Source organism: Myotis daubentonii, chromosome 2 (genome assembly GCF_963259705.1).
Source record: "Myotis daubentonii chromosome 2, mMyoDau2.1, whole genome shotgun sequence".
NCBI lineage: Eukaryota > Metazoa > Chordata > Mammalia > Chiroptera > Vespertilionidae > Myotis > Myotis daubentonii.
Genome location: NC_081841.1, coordinates 34,479,123 through 34,501,640, shown reverse-complemented (window position 1 = coordinate 34,501,640; position 22,518 = coordinate 34,479,123). Strand labels below are relative to the sequence as shown.

Genomic DNA, 22,518 nt, shown 5'->3' with positions numbered 1-22,518 from the left:
TTACATATTAGGCACAGTTTAACAAAGAATAAAAATCCTACTCTCTAGAACATGAGAAGACAATAAAAGGTGCTACTATGCAAATGGAATATATGAACATAAATGAGCCTATGTATGTGATTTTCAACCACATTCACATTACAGTTTTAAAATGATCTAATCTCTTACAGTGACTAATTACTTATTTGAAAACATAGAGTTGGTAGAGGATATATGCTGTTTAAGTATCAGTTCAAAGGCATAAACAGTTTTATTAGTGGTACTTATATGTGTGGTAAGAAGAGAACTGTTTACAGTATATAACTACCATGTTTCAGGGGGCATGATTTAACAGTTAAGTTTTTATATTACAAAGCCAGTTTAAGTACTGGTTATTTTAGAAATACCACCGAAACTAGAATGACGTTTATTAATTATACTAAAGGAACATAGTGAACTAGTTGACAACATTTATCTACCTACTAGAGAAAAATATTAGTATGTTGAGATAGACAATGTAGGATTTAGCTTTCTGACACCCAGAAGGCAACTCCTGCTATTATGTGAATGTTAGTAGAAGACTTATGCCTTGAATACTTAGGTTCTCAGCCAACTCCTGATCTCAGAGACATATGAATCCACAACAAACATACAAAACACCCCAGAAATAATAAAAACTCACTTCTTATCATAGCTTTCTCTCTCTTCTGTTGTTTCAGTCTCCAAGTACATTGGTACAGTGCTGCATTAGGGAGGCATATAAAAGCATTGGTTTCATCTCCCCACTCTGTTAACTGTCCAATGAAGACACAAGGAAAATGGTCTTTTTAACATATAGGCCAATTTAGGACTCTTGTCTTGAAGTCATTAAGAACCTCTAATTGGTGTTAGAAACTTAGAATTTATTTCCTCAAACTGCATTTTCTTTTTAACACTTTGCAGCTATGGTATAGTAGACACATTATATTTTATTAAGCAACCCTCCTTAGTTTCTGTATTGGGATTTTTAACATGGTTGTTTGAATCTTTTGTTTTATCAACTTGCTCTTTTTCAAAATCTTGAAATACCACATTTCTATGATGTTTATTTTCCATTTCAGGTTTCCTTGACTCTAGATTAAGACCAATATCTTCAGTGTTGACTTCTTGGATATGTTCTTCGGTTGCACAAGTCTCCTTAAATTTTTCTCCAAATTTCACTTTTTCTCAAATCATCACTGTTAGAATACCTACAGTTGCATGTCACATTTCTTCAACAGACTGAGCTCCTGCCAGAATGGTCTTCTCATAGACGGAGATGATACTTCCAACAGAGCTTGTGAATGGTTCAACATGTGCAAGGCATATCCAGTATTTAACAAGTTTTTTGGCGTCTGGAAAAACTTTAATCAGGTCATTCAGTGTGTCCAATATTTCTTCCTTTGGGCATCTCTCATTAATCAGGTTAGGCATTCAGAAAATGTCTTGTTTACCTTTTCAGTAAATAATCTTTGTTCATCTTCTGCCATGGTAGTCCGACAGGACCCAACTGGTTTTTCATTTTGTCCTTCAGGTTCAGGCTGTGTAACTACTGAGCTAGGAGGCCTTTTCAGCATTCTACCTTTGCTAGCTCTCTACTCATTCAGGTGAGCTTTACCCTTTTCTAGGGTTTCTTTGGGCTGAGCCCATCTACTATTGATAGTTGCTTTTGCTTTAGTACTAGAATGTCTGTGCTGGTCAATGGCTTTTGACTTTTCTATCAGTTTGATATTATATCAGAAGATGAAGCAAGCCTGGCTGTGATTTCAGATGTGATGCTTCTTGATGTCTTATTTCTTTTTACTTCCTGAGAAGAACTGGTTTTGACACTAGATAAAACTGTATTTAATTGTAGTGATTCTTTCTTATGAGACCCTTTCCAAATGGTAACATTGGCAGAGGTTCTACTGATGCCTTGTTTCAGGTAGTCCTGAGTGTTATGGCTATTATTGTGGTGACTTCTAATAGGAGGATGCAAAAGTTGTTCGTTGTGAGATGTAGTCCTCACAAATGTGGTGGTAGTCATCATATTGAGGCTCTGTGACTTTTCACTGTCTCACTGCTGGTGTTTATAGGCTGAGGTTTGGGGGCTTTAGAAATAGTTATTGAAAGTTTCTTTGTTGTTACAGAACTCTCATCTTTGACTTGCACAGATTTTTAAAATGAATTAACCTTAGATTGAACAATTTGGCCACAGTAGGATCCAAGGACAGATTTCTTAAGCATGTTAGCATCTTGCTTTTTTTTTTTCTGTAGTACTTGTATCTTTTTATTATTGTTTTTAATGTGAAAGGACCCATTAATGTTTAAATCACATATAGAAATATTGCCATATTGTTGTTGTTGTTATTGTTATACCATGAAGAAAAGTCTGAAAGTTAATTCACAAGGTAAAAATGTCCAGTGTCAAATTATTCTCAACATTCCCATAAATACTTTTAAAATGGCAGGAAGCTCACTTACACTGGGAGGAACCCTCAGGAAGCTGCACTGATTGGTGGAGCTCTAAGCTTATGTCTTCTGCCTCCAAAGGCCAGGTGCACAGCCCTCTGGGTGGACAGCAGGCGGGGGAGGAGAATGCGTCCTGACGCTGCTCCTCTGCTTGCATATGAAAGGTCTGAAAGACACACACTAGGGCGATGCCAGTGTTTCCCTGGGTGGGCTGGACTTTTGGCCCCAAGTGGAAGACAGAATAAGTTTTCTATGTGAATAAACTATAAATGGTTGTGGTCTAAAAGGTATTATTAAAGCTAGATTTGGGGGGTTGTCCTGATGAAATCATTATTAATAAAAATTATATCTATGAAGTGTGTGGTCCATGTTAAATTTAAAAGCCATGATATACAAATGAACTTTGTAAATGCTATCCTTTCAAAGTGTAAGCTTTTTTTGTGCTGTTTATGCCTTGAATAGGGGTTCTTAAACCCCATGGATGACTTTCAGGGGCTTATGGCTTCCATGAAATTTTGTATACAATTTTAGGTCTATGTATTGTGTGGGTATGTGTGTGTGCGTGTGTGTGTGTGTGTGTGTGTGTGTGTGTGTGTGTGTGAAGAAATCATAGCCTTTATCAGATTCTCAAAGGTGTCCATTCCTTAAAATAGGGCCCTTAATGTTTGTGCCCAGAAATGGAATAAAACAGGTTTCTACTCATGTGAAATTTTGGAAAACATCTGCCTGACCTGAAACTCGATCAGTAAGCCAACCTCATACACATAGTAAGACATATTCCGATTTCTCATAACTTCCACTTACGGTGTGAGTCAGAAGTATATACTGTAAGAGTCCTACCCCAACAGACCCACATTTTACCTTCTTTCATTTGCACATGAAATATGACATACCCATTTAGACAATATATTTTATGTGTTTGCTGCTTGAAGTAATTAAACTACTTCAATTAACAGTCCGACTTTTAAAAAAACTAGTTCTGAGCTTTCCAATGAATAATAACTAGCTCTTTATTTTCTTATGTAAGTCTTATTTCTTTAATTATCCATAGGAACTCAACAGATGGGGTAAGAAAAATCTCACACTAGCTCAGGGATGTAAGGAGATGGCAATGGGGAGTTCTGTCTTCCGGAAGTGGAACCGAAGAGGCAGGGACTCGCCCAACCTGAAGTGGCAGTGAGTCAAAGGCTCGGAGCCCACAGGTCTAGGGACTGCAACGGGGTTTTTTATGACAAAGAAGTGGGAAGGGCGGTTAGTGCTTTAAAGGCATGTTGAGTGAAGTGAGTCATGTGTTGGTACCATTCACTCATTCCAAAAGATAACATGTAGAAATTCCCCAAACTATGAAAGAGATAGTAGAGATTGAAGAATATCAGATGTGGCACCAACACCCCTAAACTCAATTCCAGCTTGACCATTATTTACCTTGGATGACTCCCATATCTCAATCTCATCATCTCTAGTAATTTAACCTCATAGTAGTTTTTTAAGGATTAAATTAGTACAGATGCATGAAATGCTTAGAACAAAATGCAGTAAATGTGTGCTTTAGCTGTACCGGACAGAGCTGTAGAAAGGGCTTGAGAAATAGGAAAGGTAGGAAATGCCAATGAATATAGAAGTGTGTATTTGTTGGAGAAATTACCCTCCGCTTGCTGCACCACCACCATCCGCAACACCCCCAGGTCCCCAAACCTTCCTCTTCCAGGTGTGGGAGCAGTAAAATCTTAATCTTAATGACATACATTATTAGGACAGTGTTTGACATAAATATTGATTCACTCATGGGCATGTATTTGAGAAGTTGTGTATTAATGGCCTGTAAAATAAAGAAAAAATTGCTTTTGGATCCACTTGGATGGTTGGTTGCCTCAGATGGAGAGGAACTTAGCTGTATAACAGTAGTGTGATGCTGTGAATAGGTTTTGTTACCAGAGCACCTGTTTTTCTCTGGGTGTGTTTACACAGTTCTTATGGTTAGGTTTATTTACCTGGTGGCTAAATATTGACATATTCAAAAGAAGGTCCATGCTAAAAGCATGACACATACTGACTGTTCTAAATTTTTTTCAGTTGTTACATAATTCAATAACATCTCAAGAAACCACCACCTTTTTCTTATTTTTTTCATTTCCATAACATCTGTTCTCTATATTGATCCTATTCCTCTGACAAGTTTCCATGTCACTGTCTCTTTTGTTTCTATGGCTTCTTTCTTTGTTGCTGATAGAACTCAAGGCTTTCCACATTGCAAGCTGTCCTTTCCAAGCCCAGTAGTGATATTATACAGGTACTGATCCAAGTTAGCAGTTTGAGCCACTGTTTCTGAAACTTAAAAAATAAGTCAACAACAGACAGGCCACAATGGGGTTTCCTTGTCTTTTCCAGATTCAGGCATAAGTGCACAACGTGGTCAGAGCTCCAAACTATTTTCCTAGTACTGCCATTAAATCCCAAAGACTCCTACAAAGATTCTGGTTTTTAGTCTTTCCTTATCTGTATTGCCTCCTTTCTCTGCACAGTTTGCAAACCCTGGGATTGAGAGGTAATACTTGAAATAGTTTTGATCTTTTTTTCCTCATTTGCACCTCATCTTATCTTAAATGCAGCATGAAAAAAAAAGTGAGAGCAGCCTCGGTGGTTGGAAATATAGCAATTGCACCTTTTCGGATTAGCTCTAGGCTCAGTTTGCTAGGCTTTTTAATCCACTCACTCATCAAGGTCGATATGAACTCAAAGAAGATCAGGTTTTGTTTAAAAAAGAAAGAAAATTAGAGTTAGAGTTCATATCATTAGCCATTGTGAGCAAAAAGAAAGAAGAGTAGGTTCTGTTTGAATGTCTCTGTATACAATTTATTTATGTAGTTCTCTACTCTTTTTGCACTTGTCGTTAATTTTGGAAACATGATGGGTATTTTGAAAATAATGTACATATGCTTTAAATATTAGGTTTGCCATGAAAGAGATTGTGGCATACTTGTATTTTTGTGTAATAACATTAATTCTACTTAAAGTAGCTATATTTGCATATTTTATTGATAACTATTTTTACTCTTAAAAATATACCTGTGCCTTAGCTTGTTTGGTTCAGTGGATAGAGTGTTGGCCTGCGGACTGAAAGGTCCCAGGTTCAATTTCGGTCAAGGGCACATGCCTGGGTTTGGGGCTTGATCCCCAGTGGGGGGGCGTGCAGGAGACAGCCAATCAGTGATTCTCTCTCATCATTGATGTTTCTATCTCTCTCTCCCTCTACTTTCCTCTCTGAAATCAATAAAAATATATTTTAAAATATATATATATATATATATCTGCGAATTAGGTATATTTTTAAGTGAAAAGCCTTTTAGTGACCTATAATTTTTATATATTTGAAAATGTTTAATATTTTGAATACATTATTTTTAGGGCCCTAAAGTTTGTCTTGGCTTCATATTTAGATCAGTGACCAAATAGTCCTGTAAGAATAAGCACATTGGAGCTGTTGACATGGCCTAGAGTCTGATACTTTCAGTTTAAAGGCATACGTGTTGAAAGTATTATGTGCAATAATGATTAGAATAGTCTCATAAGAAAATTCGATTATAAGGGAGCCAATTTAACCAACTAGCAGCTATTAATTATATTTTAAAAGACTGCTATGAAGCAAGGCCACAGGGAAATAGCCTTAGAGTTAAAGAAAGTAAAACATTTACTATATGTTCTCCAATATAATGGTTGGAAAAACTTTGGATTTCTAATATGAGAAACAACAACAAAAAGTAACTATTTAATTTGGATGACTATTCATTTAGACTAGTGGTTCTACAGTGAGTTTTATCAGCTTCCTTGTAGAATCTCTGACACTATCCCCTCTTCCTTTTGGTCTGTGATTTTTTTTCTTTAAAAATATTTAATTTTGAAATGATTTTAGACTTATGGGAAAGTTATAAAATAATATAGAGTTTACTTGTATCCTTTATTGAGCTTGTGCTAATGTTAACAGTTTATATAATTATAGTACAGTGATCAAAACCAGGAAATTAATATTTATATAATATTGTTTCTAAATTAGTTTTTCTACTAATGTTATTTTTCTGCTCTTAGTTCCTATCCAGAATCCCACATTGCATTGTATCTCCTTAGTCTCCTCCAATCGGTAGTAAGTCTTCAACCATGACCTTGTCTTTCATGACCTTGACAACTTTGATAATTACTGGTCAGTTATTTTGTCGAATATATTTCGGTTTGGGTTTGATTTATCATGATCAGATTGAGGATATGCATTTTTGACCAAATACCACAGAAGTGACATGTTTTTCTAAGGGCATCATATGAGGAAGTACACTATTTTTATGACACTATGTTTATGTTAATCTTGATAACTTGGTTAAGGTGATATTTGATGTATTTCTTTATTGCCAATTTACTATTTTACCCATTGAATTAATAAATGTCTTGCGGCTAAATACAAGAGATTATGCAAATATCTTGTTTCTTTTTGAACATTTTCCCACTGATTGTAGCACCCATGGGTAGATCTTGCTTGCAACAATCATTACTATAGTGTTCGAATGGCGATTTTGCATTGCCTTCATTTATTTGGAACTTTTCTGTAGGGAAGAGCTGTTCCTTCTCCCCAATTTATTTGTTTGCATATTCAAGAATTAATTTGCACCACTAATAAATTAATCCCATATCTCAGACTCATGGATATTTATTTTTATTTTATGATTTATAGTCTATTAATAACTATTATTTTGTTGCTCAAATCATTTGTTTTTTGGCCTTTGGGAACTGTTCAGGTTGATTCCTGGGTTCTTTTAAGAGGCTCCTGGGTTTTTGTTTTTTTTTGTGTGTGAGTGTGTTTTTCTAGAACTTTCTTATTTTCTGGCACCATAAGATGTTACAGGCTCATCTTGTCTTTTCCCTGCCCCATCACTGGAATCAGCTACTTCAAAGAGTCCCCTTATCTGCAGCTACATACCAATGGAGAATGGTATTTAGAAACTAAGATCTTGTCCTATGAATTGATAAAAAACTATGCATACAAGTTCATTTTACATACAATCCATTTTCTATCTTTTTCCGCCCCCTTGTTTACTGTATCAGCTAAGAATTATACTGTGCCAGTGAGGAAATGTATTTGTTTTTAGTACTATTTGAAAGTTTGGAACATATAATAAAAGCAAAAGTAAAATGTAACCTATTCACATGAACACTAATGCTCTAATGCTTAAAGTCTTGAATATGCCCCCTTGGGTTGGGGGAATATAGAGCCTGTTCATGTTATTCTTCCCTTGGCTAGATTTTCTCAGCTGCAGAGCTACACAGAGGTATATATCTTGCCCCTCTCCGGGCCTCTCATCCCTGACAACTAAGTGGGCATCTTTGTGGAGAATAATGCAGACTCAACAAGATCACAACCTTAGTGCTAAACCTGCTCTTAATGAGGTGCTGTGTATGAATTAATTAAATTAGTTTGCCCCTCGTGTGGCAAGCTCTGTGTAGTGTGTGTCTGGTTGACTAATTTATGAGGACAAAATTGTGGTAGTCGCTGCCTTGCTTGTTTTCATCAAAGAGATGGGCTAATTTGTGATGAAACTTTATCAATCAGATCATGCAGTTGGTTCACCCTCCTCGCAGCTCTGACTGATGAAGGAAGGCTGTTTTTTCTTTCCTACGTGGAACATCCTGTTGCCGCTGAGGGGGTAGGAGTGGGGACGGGGCATTGGCTATCCATTGAATATAATACACATGGCTTCCTTTCTAGCCAAGAATAAGCACCTTTTCTCTTTCTTAGTATGTTTATGGATTAGTGGTTATCTTTCTTTCTTTCTTTTTTTTTTTTTAATGCAGGGTATGAATTTAAAGTGGAAAGTGTGTAAAAATGCTGGTTTCTATTTGTGAGGGGAGGCCAGCACTTGGATGGCGGTGGCTAAGAACTCTCAACAATGGGGGAAGGAAGAATAGTACAACCGGCAGAGAAATGGGGAGTTTTGAAAGGCAATATCCTTCAACGTTGGGAAAGTAATGAAAGGTCAAAATGAAACTCAATAGAAAAGCCATTATGAAAGGAAGGGGGAGAATTTGGCTTTTATGTTGCTGTCAGGATTTGGGATTTGTTTTCTTTTTATTCTGACAAAAGTCTTTTGGGTGTGTGTTTTTTTCTCTTCAATTCAAACAGTTTATACAAGTGTTATTTTAAACTTCCTTGTGTTTACATCGTCATGTCTTTTAAAAAGCACTTTTTTCAATTTTGTTATCTGGGAAATTTTAAGGACTGAGCCACTGTTTGTAGGGCACACATCCACATACAGGGTGTCCCCCCCGCAAATGTATACATACTTTAACAGCTGATAGCTCAATTTTGAAAATGAAATGTATTTTAATACACATAGCCTTTATAACTACTCCAACTGTGTATATACATTTTTTGGGTTATCCTATATGTCAATGTGAATATTTCTACTTTCACTGCCTCATTGAGAAAAAAATTAAGTATAGGGTAGTGCAATACTACTTTTTAAGGGACTTCATTAAAAGGCTAACTATGTACTTTGATGCATTAGTGTGATTATTTAGAAAATTTATATTACTTGCCAGTCACTGATGAGTTAATTTAGAAAACATTTGCCACATAAAGATTTTGCAAATGCAAAAGTGACATAAGGCTCCATGTCAGGCAACACATCGGTGGCAGAAGTGGATTTAGGGTTTTGAGTTCTGACTTCTGTACTGTCATCAGGCCACTAATCTGCGTGACTTTCCGAAAGAATTCGAGGCCCGAGGAAAGAAGAGGCCAGAAACGCACTTCCAAAGAGATGAGTCACTTTGGGTGGTTTGATATAATAAATCTGTGTTTATTTTGCAAAAGGCTTTTGAACAGATATTAGAGAAACACATTTCATCATTATGTTCAACTTTATACTTCATAACATTGTACTTTCTGTTCCAGTAGTTAATAGCACCAAGTTCATAGTTCTTCTGTTCTCTTTTGAGAGTTTTCTATTTTTAAAAAAGGCAGAGATTTTTAGTTTTGTTTTTTTTTTTTTAATCAGAATGACTTGAAGTGGTTCTCAACCTTCCTAATGCTGCGACCCTTTAATACAGTTCCTCATGTTGTGGTGACCCCCAACCATAAAATTACTTTCATTGCTACTTCTTAACTATAATTTTGCTACTGTTAGGAATCGTAATGTAAATATCTGATATGCAGGATGTATTTTCAGGGGGTCGCGATCCACAGGTTGAGAACCACTGAAAAGTGTTATTAGTATCCTTTGCTGTTAATCTATCCAATGCTATTTTATGCTTTGTCTATGCCACTTCTTTGCTATGAAGCATTCTGTGGATCCCTCCTGACACTGGAGACCTTCCATAATGTTCTCTCAATCTACTTCTCCTATGTTTGGGTGTGTACCTTCCATCTAAACTGTTCTACCTTTATCTTTCCTAAACATGCTGTAGACCCCCTCCTCTGCGTATTTGCTCCTGCTATTCTCTGTCCTTGCAGTGCCCATAGAATTCATCGTTGCTAAGTTGCCACCTCTCTTTTAAAGTGCGTATCTCATGCTATTAACTTGTGAAAACTTTCTTGTCCAGGAAATGCAAGAACAAAGCTCCTGGTCTTATGGGCCTTGCCTTCTGGTTGAGGGTGGGGTTGCAGACCATAAATAAGCAAATACAACTTTAAAATACTTTAATTTCTGATGGCAATACATGCTATGAATACATGAGATAATAATGATAAAATTATCATAATTATGGGGTAGGGGGCAAGAGAGTGTAGGCCAGATTAGATTGGGTGGTTCTGGGTAGGTCTCTTGGAGAAGGTCATTTTAGGCTGTGACTTGAAAGCAAGGAGCCAGCCCTGGGAAGATCTGGGAGAAGAGGAAAAAGGCACAAAGGTCTTGAGACAGTAGAAATCTTGGTGAGTTCTAAGAATAAGAGGAAGGTCAAGTGTCTGCAGCACACTGAGCCAAGGGCTTAGTAGTAAGAGATGCCCTGAGACAGCTGGGGAGAGGCAAGTTCATGTAGGGATTTGTGAACCAGTGCAAAGTGTGTTGATTTGAAGCTCTTGGCAAAGATTTAGGCACAAGAGGGTAATGATCTGATTCTTTGCAATTCATTTAATTTATGTCAATTATTTGTATAGCCCTTTTAAAGTAATGGATTATTAACTCTTTTGGGGTAGGAATGATGTATTAGTCAGTTTTGTTCATATATAAGAGGCAGTCAGTAAATATTTGTGGGATTATTGGATGAATGAATTGGGGGATTCTGAGAAATTATTGTTGTAGGTGTTTGAAATTAATATTTCACTGAAGCAGAAAGAGTCAAGTTGATACTTGGAACTTTACTGGTGGCCATAATCATGATCCTTTGAAGAAGAAAGAGATGGAAAGAGCATAATCTAATATGATAGGCGTAGTGCAGCAAAGGGGATAAGAGCATGAATTAGGGAGTCAGATTGTCTGAGCAGAAACCTCAGCTCTGTCAGTGACTTGCTGGATCTTTGGAAAGTTACTTAATTTCTCTTGGACTTTGTTTCCACATGAGTCAAATGGTGATACTATTATTTACCTTATTAGTCTGCCATGAATCTTAACTGAAATCAGCCATGCAAAACACTGAGAATGATGCCTGGCATATGACAAAGACCTAATAAATAAATCACCAAAACATTAGAACAAAGGCTCTCCACAATGTCACTGTTGCAAGGCTCTTGTTAAAATTCTTCCAGGCTCTCAAATCAATCCTTGACCTCTTTGCCCACATTATCTGGGATTTTAGGATGATTCTATTGGTAGTTAATAAGGTGAAACAGAGTGAAAAAAACTTTTTTTTTTCTTGTGTGGCATCTCAGACATATAGCAAACAATATTTCGGAGCGAGGTAAAAGTCACAATCTAAATATACCTTATTAATTTTCCTCCATAATTGATCCAACTATAAAATTATGTGAGAAACTATAACCCTGCTGATACCATGTTGTAGAACTTGTATCATTATGTGTGTTATTAGCACTATCTTTAGCATCTTTGTTGAAGGACTATGTTATAGGTGAGATCATTTTCTAACAGCTTCCTCAGTATGAAGTCCCAGACAGCTCTGTGTCATAAGAAATTTCATGCTTAATGGCTTTTGTAGAAACCACAAATAGTGGAGAGATGAGCATTTTTTTACCTTGGGAAAAAGCCAGTGAACTTGTATATGCATAAGCAGTAAGTGTTAACTAATAAATTCAGTCTATGTTCTTTAATAAAATTATGTTTTAGAAGTTTTATTTCAGGCAAGCTCGGGTTACATCAGCACAGGTTTGGGGTGCTCTTTCCGTTTAGTTTCATGAATACACTGAAATTTTGGATTGTTAAAACATGGTACAAAACTAATGGTGGAATTCAGACTGGAGCACTTTGAGGGTGTGGTTTATTGTTCCTTTTCCAGCTCTTAAATAATTCTGAACATTTTAACCAGCCAAATAGAAAAATCCCTCAAGGCTTTTTGTACAGTTGTTTTGTTTCTCTCCTGCTACTCCCAGTAATATTACATAAGTCACCTGGAAATTGGGGTGCTTGGGTACTTTGAGCCAGGCGATTAAGATTTCTGGAATTCTTATTTCCTTAAACATGAGAGTAAAGCTGGATTATTTTTGGAAGATAAAGGATCTGGGAGAAGTGTTAAAAAGGAATGATACTTTCTGTAATTAATGTTCTTTTTCATATAGACAAAGCCATGAAGGACAGAAGCAAACCATGTTTCCAGGGGTTTGTAGTTCAAATGGACTTTTTCAATAAGTTTGGGTCAAGTTTAAATATCCTCTCAATATTTAGTCATTACTCTTCTTTATAGGTATTTTTGCTTGTGTAGGGGTTGCTTGAAAATGAGCAGAAATTGCAGTTATTAAGATTCTGGAGTTCTATACCCCTTCCCCCCCAAAAGACACACACACACACACACACACACACAACCCTCCATACCTTTTGGATCAAAGGGTATAAAGGATACTGTTCTTCAGCTTCAAATCTGTTTGGTTATGAGATTAAGCTGTTTCAGTCCCATAAAGTAAATCATGTAACTTTATTCTATGGCAATAAGTTAAAGTTATGGGGTTTACGCCATGTTTATTCTCAAATATGGTTTAAAAGCCTAGAGTAATTTATATCAGAAATTATCCAGAGTCAAATCCCACCTCTGTCTTTGACTTTGCCATGAAAGGACTCTCTTGGAACCTCACTTTACCAGCGGTTCTCAACCTGTGGGTTGCGACCCCTTTGGGGGTCTAATGACCCTTTCACAGGGGTCCCCTAAGACCATCCTGAATATCAGATATTTACATTATGATTCCTAACAGTAGCAACATTACAGTTATGAAGTAGCAACAAAAATAAGTTTATGGTTGGGTCACAACATGAGGAACTGTATTTCAAGGGCCAGAAGGTTGAGAACCACTGCTTTAGACCTATGTTTGCGTTCCTTGCCCTAGCACACTCTCCCCAACCCTGTGGTTCTTTTGACTTTTAGTCTCAAATCTATAGCTTGTATGGGTATATTAGTTAATATGTAATTATTCATGAATGATGCAATTTCAGATGTTAGTATGTCATGAGATACACTTCACAATTTAAAACACAGTCTTTAATCAGATCCTTGAAACTAAACCGGAAATGACTTGTATGTTTTTGATGTTGTTATTCTGGAAGTTGACCTCATAGTAGCCATTGTTCTCAAATGTGCTCTGAAACTGAAAAGAAACCTTCATCCAGATTCATTCTTGGTTGATACTCTTTAGTGAAAGCAGGTTAAAAAGTTCCTGAGAAACGTTTTGTGAATTGTCTTTTCTGAATTACTTTCTTAGGACTTTAGTTTTGGGGCTCATTTGTAGAGGAAGGAAATAGAACAAGAGGAATATAAGAATATTATTCCCTTCAAGTGTTCTGATTCTGTACCTAATTATACTGGCTTCCCTTGATTAGACTTATGTTCCCAATACACAGGGGCTATGTTTTATTCATATTAGGTCCATATTCAGGTGCAGTGCCCATGAAATTATCCAGAGTCAAGTCCCACCTCCGTCTTTGACTTTGCCAGGAAAGGACTGTCTTGGAACCTCACTTTACCAGCGGTTCTCAACCTGTGGGTTGTGACCCCTTTGGCGGTCGAACGACCCTTTCACAGGGGTCACCTAAGACCATCCTGCACTGAATGACTAAACCACTTGGATACATTTTTTAGTTATGGCCGAATTGCACAAGAACAAAATTTCACTGCCTTGAGTAAATGCCAGTTTATACCTGGATATCTTTAATTTGATAGTGGTTCATTGGAAACAAGTTGGACTTTAACCCTTTTTTTAGAAACTTTCAAAATGTGCCTCTTAATGGCAAATTAGCAAGTGAATATTCCAAGTTGCCATGCTCTCATGGTATTGGAGGATAAAATAACTTTTTTAAGATAAAGATAACATGCAACAGTCAGATCCAACATTAATGGCACTCTAGTTGTAATGCTTGGAGATGAATCTGTTGAATTCTGTAAATAATTTTGTAAGCAATGCTATTTTCAGTATTTTTTTTTTATTGCACTGATATTGAGGGAAAGAGTGATCAACTTTCTCTCACACTAGCATGGCCTACTCACCTTTTGAACATTAACATTTTATAGGAAATTGTGGTTCATTGGAACTTCCTCACCATAGACTTCTGTTATACTAGGAATGGTGTGTGTTGGACTATAAAACACAATATTAAGATAAGAAAATTTGTTTCTTGAAAGTACATTAACCTCAGGTGGGAGGTTGAAGTTGGGAGAGTTGGATCCTCGCTTGAACTCAGTTATTTATTTATGATGTGACTTAAGGTCAATTTCATAACCTTTTCATGTCTCTGTTTTCTCCATATATTATGATAACAATAATAATCTATGCTGTCTCATACAGTTGTGAGGATAAGATGAAATAATAAATGTGAAGCACTTTAAAGCTTTCAAAGGTATTATTATCCACTGTCATTTTTATTGGAAGGCCTGGCTTAGAAAACATATTTCAGTTTCTTGCCTTGCCTTTCTTTAGAGAGCAGTAAACCCATCAGGGCTCACGATGGTCTTGCCTTTATGTAGTTTATAAGTGCAAGAGGAGCAATGTGTGTGTTTCATTTCCCTGCCTAGTCCTATGTGCTGTGGGGGAAAGAGAAGGGTGCAGAGTTACTCCCACTCTATGTGTCTGCTCTACACATTGCTACGATTCATCCAGATATTTTCCCTCTATTTAGAGCATGAAAACCTTGGCGTCATTTTCACTGTGGGCAGGGAATCTCAGTATATATCATTATTTCTGAAGAGCTTGTGTCAGTTTTTTCTGTTCTTTGACATGACCCAATACATTCTACAACTGACCAAGTTATCAAACGACACAAGTACTTCTCCATTTAAAGAGGGTTCAGTTGCATTTTTACTGGCACTGACTTTTTAAAACACACTTTTGATTTTAGAAGAGTAGCAGGTCAAAGAGTTCCCATATAACCCCAACGCAGTTTCCCCTATTATTAATATCTTACATTAATATGGCACATTACTTACATTACAGTTAAGGAAAAGTTAATATCAATAATTATTGATATTATTAACTAAAGCCTATACTTTGATTCCTTAGTTTTTCTTTAATATCCTTTTTTTTTTTCTGTTGTAGGACTCCATCCAGGATAACACATTACATTTAATAATACATCTTCTTAGGCTTCTCTTGACTATGAGTGTTTCTTAGACTTTCCTTGTTTTTGATGATCTTGACAAGTTTGAGTATTGCCAACACTGACTTTTAAACAGAGATTTTAAGGCTTCTCAATAGAATAAAATGATAATAGATCCCCCAACCCCCGAATCACCACACACAAATAAAACCCCATAGTGTAAAGAAGGGTATGCAGTGGTTCTCGACCTTCCTAATGCCGCGACCCTTTAATACAGTTCCTCATGTTGTGGTGACCCCCAATTTCATTGTTACAAAGTGAACATAATCAAAGCATAGTGATTAATCACAAAAACAATATGTAATTATATATGTGTTTTCCAATGGTCTTAGGCGACCCCTGTGAAAGGGTCGTTCGATCCCCAAAGGGGTCGCGACCCACAGGTTGAGAACCGCTGATTTAGAGTAAGCTGTAAGCTAGGCAAACCTCACCAAGTCCCAGCAAGGAGTCCTAACAAAAGATGGGATTCCTTCAGGCCACCATGCCTTTTTGGCAAATCAATTTATAAAGTAGATAAAGGGATTGAAAAACAGGAAAGACCTTGTTACATTATCAATTTTACTCAAGACACTTAAAATATTTTCCTTAATGAAGTAGAAGAGGGAAAGAAGTCACCAAAAGGTTTGAATAGTACAAAAAGGGGCCACATGCTAACCTCACTCAGGGAAGGCCTGGGTGGTGGCCTTGCAAACTTGAGACCTAAAGTAACCACAAAGGATGGTCTGAAATTAAAACCTTTTCATTGAAAAGCAGTTTATAGTGGGTAGTCATGTCTCAGGCCAGTATCTTCCCTGACGAAGATCATCTTCCATCTTTACTGAGCCTACTGTCTTTTTCTATCTAAGATATCATAGCTGTGGAATGTCACGGTAACTTGTAACTTCCCCTTTTCAGGACGCCTCAGGGCACAACAAATGAGGCCAGGGCACAGACCACAGATTTCCTCATTGCTATTGTTGTCTTGTTAATTGTTGACTATGACTATCCTGTACCCACCTATGTAAAAGAAGCATGTGTCTATCATTTTATTTTTTTATCCAATCTCAGAGGTTTCCCCACTTTGCTTTTTCCCACCTCCCTGATCTATCATCAGTGGATTTCATGTAACCCACTTATGTCTCCTTTGATTGTAATGTATAAAACAAGGTGAAAAACTGTCATTCTCTGGAGCATTATCTCAGTACAGTTGAGATTCTGATTCCTGACAATGGTCAACAGTTTGGCTCAAATAAACTCACAAAAAAAAATCTTTACAGGTTGAATGTTTCTTACTTTATAACAATATTCATATATATTAGAATTTTATTTCAATGTATTATTTCTTAAAACAGTTTTTTAATATACTCATAAAACTTTACATCTTAAACCCAACACCTGAGACCTTGTGTAGAGCAATAAATCTATACGCTTTTACAGCCTATTCTTTCATAAAAGGCCAATTTTCATCAGAAGTATCAAGAACAAAATACATAAGTATTACTTGTAGACTCCAAGAAGCGATTGGGTTATGGTAACATTGTTTAGCATCACTTGCCAGAGACAAGATGGCTTTAAGTGTTTATTATAACCCTGAGTATCTGTTTCTATTAATACTTGAGGGGATTGAATCATTGACTTTTCAAACAACTTCACCAAAGTCTGTAAAATGATTATTTTTCATCCTTTCAAAATCATTACTGGTCTTGCCCCCTATGGCCTAGAACCCATCCTTCACTTTTTTACAGGTGTTCAGTTTTACTAAACTTCTGAGATGGATGTGCCATCGTATACAATTTATTTTCCTTTAGGCATGATATTTCCTATGGAGGAAAATATTGTTATCTTTGCTTCACACCAAGAGGATGACTCTTCTCAGGGACTTTGATATCAGGGGGAATGAGGCTAGACAATCAATCAGAAGGCATTTATTTCTTTTATTACCTGACACTTAGTTCCCGACATCAACAGCTCTTTCAGTTGTTGAGCTTTCGTTGGTACTGATACTAGGAAGCTTACAGGCTAACATGAAGGAGAGACAGATGGTACTCCTTCCTTCCTCTTTTCACTAGTTTGAGTTTAAGGATTTCATTATGACCAAAAATTGGGTGAGAGTGTGTATCTGCTTATAGTTCTTGCTTTAACCAAAGTTGTTTATACTTATCTCCTCAAAGCAATTAATTGGAGTGAAGACATTGAGTTCCTAATTTGGCAAATGCCTTCCGAACATGTAGTGACTTGCTAGCTCATAATTGACCTTAAAATAAAATTCTGTGAGGAGTGTGAAGCAGCAAGTCCTTACAAGGGTGTGAGGCAAAGCATTTCCTTATGCCACGAAGGAAAACTGTGCAGGGAAGGTAAACTGAGTTCCATCATGTACTTTTAGCATGAGTGTTGACTGCAGTGGACAGCCTTCGATTTGAATGTGATTCCAGTGTTTATCAGAGCTTCATAACATCCACCCTTTTGTCCTATTATCAGTTCCTCTCCCTTTGTTCTTCTTTATGGTTATATTAGTCAATTTAATCCGCTTTGGTTACTATTCTACTTCAAAGGACTTTTGTACATCTTCACTTTTTGACTCAATATTATTTCTAACATTCAGAGCCAAAACTTTATCAATTTGCATTGCCTGAGAATTTTTTTTTTTTTTTTTTTTTTTTTTAACCAGACACCAGCATGTGACTCTAGCGAACATTGCTTTGAGGATGGGTGTGGGAGGGCTGTTCAGGACAATCATGATTAGTATAATAAAGTACTCTGGCAAAGGCTGCCGTAGGAAGAGTAGGTTCCTACACCCTTCCCAGAAAGCCTGTTTAGGTGCTGCCACAGGCTGGAAAAATTTCCATGTAAGGGCTCAATTCAAGTCATGGTTACAGATCAGTTGCCTTGGGTTTTACCACAAATGTAAATAAGAGAACCCACCATACGGAGCCATCTGTAATTTCCCCATTAACTAGTCCCTTCACTCCAAGTGCACACAAGCCAGAATGAATGGCTACCACCCAGGCAGCAACCCTGGCATGAAGAGAGAAAGAAAGAAAGAGATGTTAGGTTTATTGTTTATTGGTTTGTGTGTCGCTCTTGGATGGCTTAGGGCTGAAAAGAATAGGCGTAAGCTCATCTTACCTCTTGTTTTAAATGCAGCAGCTCTTTTGGTGTGTTTTTATTTTTAAAATCTTTTTGAGGGAGCAATAGCATTTTTAGCCGTATGTTTTAGAGACCTGGTGCTAACGGTTAAGTTAAAATGTATATAAAGGAATATTAGAGTATCAGGCTACCAGTAAGTTAGCAAATGAGCAATAGACAATAAAAAGGAAATGAGAGAGTTTCTCCATGCCCATGTTGGATATTTATATGGATTTTGGAGCTCTTCATGTGTCTCCAACCCACCCACACAACACCATTAAAAAATATGGTGTGTGTATCAAATACAGCCTGAGTTTCCATGAAGGCATTCCAAAAGAAACTGTGAGTTGCCCATGTAACCAATTTTTCCCTGAATTTTCCTGTGTAAGTGGAAAAAAAATAGCTGTTCTGGTTTCAGCCACACTCAGCCATACTGGCTTTATACCTGTTTCAAAATCTGCTTGCATAGTACTAATGATCATCTTTAAAGAAAATGCCTCATAAAAAAGGACAACAGGCTAATTTACTGTACAGTAAGGAAAAGGAAAATCATATTACGCATACTATAAAAGCAATCTATCTCTTTCCCTTTTTTTCTCCCTGAATGCTGATTGCCCAACTCAAGAACACTCTTGGGAAACCAAAGGGCAGCATTCCAGGAAGCAATTTATAAATTAAGAACTCCATACAAGTTCTAACCAAAATCCGAATTTGTTCTAGGTGCTCTGGTTGCTTTTCTTGTCCTGAATATTGATAGAACGTGGAACCTGAAGAAAACTGTGCTCTGTGGTACAAATGGTCGGGGCTGTTGATGGCAACGTGTGTTCTGTGCCATTATTTGTCCACCAAATGTGACAACGCAGCGCACGGATAGGCGGAGTCTGCCAGGAACTGCAGGAGGACTTGTGAACCGCAGTGAGGTTTGCTGTTAGGCTTTTGTCTCTGTGAGCAGTATGGAGTGAACTGGAATTTAGGTATCTTTCTACATCACATTAAAAGTTAGAATCTGGCCAGCGTTGCTGGGTGGTTGAGCATTGGTGGTTGAGTGTTGACCTATGAACCAGGAGATCCTGATTTGATTCCTGGTCAGGGTACATGCCTGATTTGTGAGCTCTGTCCCCAGTAGGGGGCGTGCAGGAGGCAGCTGATCGATGATCTGCTCTCATCACTGATGTTTCTATCTTTCTTTCTTTTTATTTTTTTAAAATATATTTTTATTTATTCCAGAGAGGAAGGGAAAGGGAGAGAGAGATAGAAACATCAGTGATGAGAGAGAATCATTGGTTGGTTGCCTCCTGCATGCGCAGGCACATGCCCTTGACTGGAATCGAACCTGGGACCCTTCAGTCTGCAGGCTGACACTCTATCCACTGAGCAACACCAGCTAGGGCAATGTTTCTATCTTTCACTCCCTCTCCCTTCCTCTCTGCAAATCAATAAAAACTATATCCTATATAATAAAAAGCTAATATGCAAATTGACTGAATGGCGGAACTACCGGTTGCTATGATGCACACTGACCATCAGGGGGGAGACGCTCAACACAGAAGCTGCCCTCTGGTGGTCAGTGCACTCCCACAAGGGAAGCGTCGCTCAGTCAGAAGTCGGGCTATGGCTGGCAAGTGCAGTGGTGGTGGTGGAAGCCTCTCCCACCTCTGTGGCAGTGCTAAGGACCCCTCTGGGTATGTCTGACTGCCGGCTTAGACCTGTTCCCTAAGCTGGCAGTCGGGCATCCCCTGAGGGGTCCCAGACTGCGAGAGGTCGCAGGCTGGGCTGAGGGGACCCCCCCCCCCCCACCAGTGCACGGATGTCGTGCACCGGGCCTCTAGTATTAATATAATAAAGAAAAGTTAGAAAAAGTTTTAGGTGCATTTGTGGGCTTTTTTCCCCCCCTCACAGACAGAAACTCCAATGTGTAGTTAGAAAAGCCAGAGGGAAAAATCAGCCCCAGATGATCTGGAAGAGAAAATGAAAACATACATCCCTCTTTATCCATCAGAGTCTTGTTTTCTGTTAAGAGACCTCCTGGTGCCTGTCTTTGGGACAGCAAGGAATATGGCCAACTTGACCCCTGATTATGGGTCGGTGTTAATTGGACAGATGTATATTTTTTTTGCCACTTGGGAACTCTGAATTTTACTGAAATATCTGGAAGCAAGAATTCCTTAAAGTCCCCAGGTATTTGGAAGCCCAAGGGTTTTTAGGGAAGTGAAATTGCCTGCAACCTTAACACATTTCGTACCGCTCAGTTTTCTCGTGTTTCACGTACCATCTGTTAAGGACCACTCACGAGCGTTCTCGTTTTTCACACCCATGGAAAAATGAGCGAATCTAGATACTTATGTAAATTTTGTTTGGTCCCTCTTCATAGAGGAAAATGTTTTACGCAGTACTATACGTTAAAAAAGTACTAGGAACTTTAATTGTTTAATTGTTTTTGTAAATAAAAATGTTACAATTATTGAAAAACAACACCTAAAGTGCATTATGATGATTTAAATAACGTGCAGTTTGCCCAAAAACGTGCAGTCCCTGGTATATGTCTTAGAGATTTCTATGCGGTATGCAATGTGTTAATTGTAGGCCTCTTCTTTTCTCTTTATTCTCTTCTGGCATTCCCTCACTCTTCTGAAGGAGGGAGACTCTGAGGAGGCTTTGCTGGGTTTCTGCCAGTCCTGTGTGGGATAACTACACAGAAACCCACTCAGCCCACTGGGGAATGGAAGCAGCCCCCTACCATAAACAGTGTACCAAGTGCCTCTCTCTCCAACAACTTCCCTCTCATTTGACAAATGAGAGCTTGGGAACTTGCCCCTCTTCAGTCTGACATTCAAGTTTGATGCGGGGCTCCGATAGCTGACCAAGTACATTGAAATCTACACGCAGGAGATGTGTCTAATTTCTCCATCAGAGACATTTAGGAAAAGGGAGTTGCAGTAACTGGAAATCAGAGTGCAAACATCACTGCTCCACTTGCTTGTTAAGAGATTTGGACATCTGGGTTGGCATACAAAGGTCATTTCAGGCCAGAGGGGTTTCGCATTGTTCCTTTAAGTCAGACCTTCAATGTAAACTATTTTCAACACTTGCCATGAAGAACAAATGACCTTTAGTTACTTGCCCGGAAGACAAATGGCACCTTCACTCAATAAATATGGTTTGCTGGGGTCTTATCCATCTTGGCTTTAAGTTTCTATTAGAATATTTTAAAGCTATAGAATCCTTGAAATCCCCAATGGATTACAATTAATTTGTGATACTTTACTTTTTGAATTCTGGGGAGATTTTATGATAGCATTGCTAAACGGCATTCTCCTTGTATCACCCTGTGTGTTTCAGAACACATTGATTTAGAGTGGGTACACTTTAAAGGAGTCTGGGTAAGAGCGGGATTAGGGCTCCAGGAGACATTTTAAGTATTAACAATTCTTACTTATGACAGAAAGAAAGATTTAACATTGAACATCTTGAAAATTGAATGCAATATTCTTTAGTCAGGTCTTACTGCAGATTTAGTGCTATTGTAGGTCCTTTTGTAACACATTGAGAAGACATGCGTTGTATCTGGGAACTTGGCAACTCATAACAAGTAAATAAGAGGATATGACCGATAGACTAAGTGGCTGAGGAATTTTTTTCTAACCTTAAGTAAAAGCAAGGATGTTAAGTCACTCCTGAATAGATCCGTGATGAATTATTCAGTTATCTGCATTTTTACTTTTTTTTTTAAAGTCTACTCCCTTGACAATTTGACAAACTAAAAAATAAATATTTTAGCTTTGCTCCAGGGAAATAGTACGCATTTAGTTTTCCTCTCCTGTGGTAATTGGGAGATAAATGTGCTCCCCGATCCTGCCATGGGAGGACAAGAGCCAAATGCCTATTATCTTCTGTGCCCAGGGTATGGAATGTACTGGAGCCTAATGTCGTCCCCACTCTAAAACTCTATTGAAAGACACTGGCCGCTATGAACCTGATGGGCTGAGGCATTTGCTCAGCTGCTGGCAGCTGCTACTGTAGTAAAGCAGACATTAGAATTTGTGACGATGACAACTTATTTGAATGGGATCCTGAACTAAAAATTTATTGTCTTTCCTTGGGAGAAATATCTCTAAAAGGAAAATGTTGGTAATTATAGAGGTGGGTTTTGTTGCTCTGGAGTAACTTCCTGTTTTAAATGGAATGTTAAGGAGGATTGCCTATATTTTTAAATGAAGAAGTAGGCTATGTAAACTATTCA

The 22,518-nt window shown here is 37.8% G+C and overlaps 1 protein-coding gene and 1 pseudogene across 1 annotated transcript in view; one reads left to right on the top strand and one right to left on the bottom strand.

The window, feature by feature from the left end:
* The window catches only part of SOX5 (SRY-box transcription factor 5), a 980,574-nt gene that overhangs the window by 50,210 nt on the left and 907,846 nt on the right, over positions 1-22,518 (top strand). The window lies entirely within an intron of this gene.
* Positions 658-2,301, bottom strand: LOC132226509 (cytoskeleton-associated protein 2-like; annotated as a pseudogene).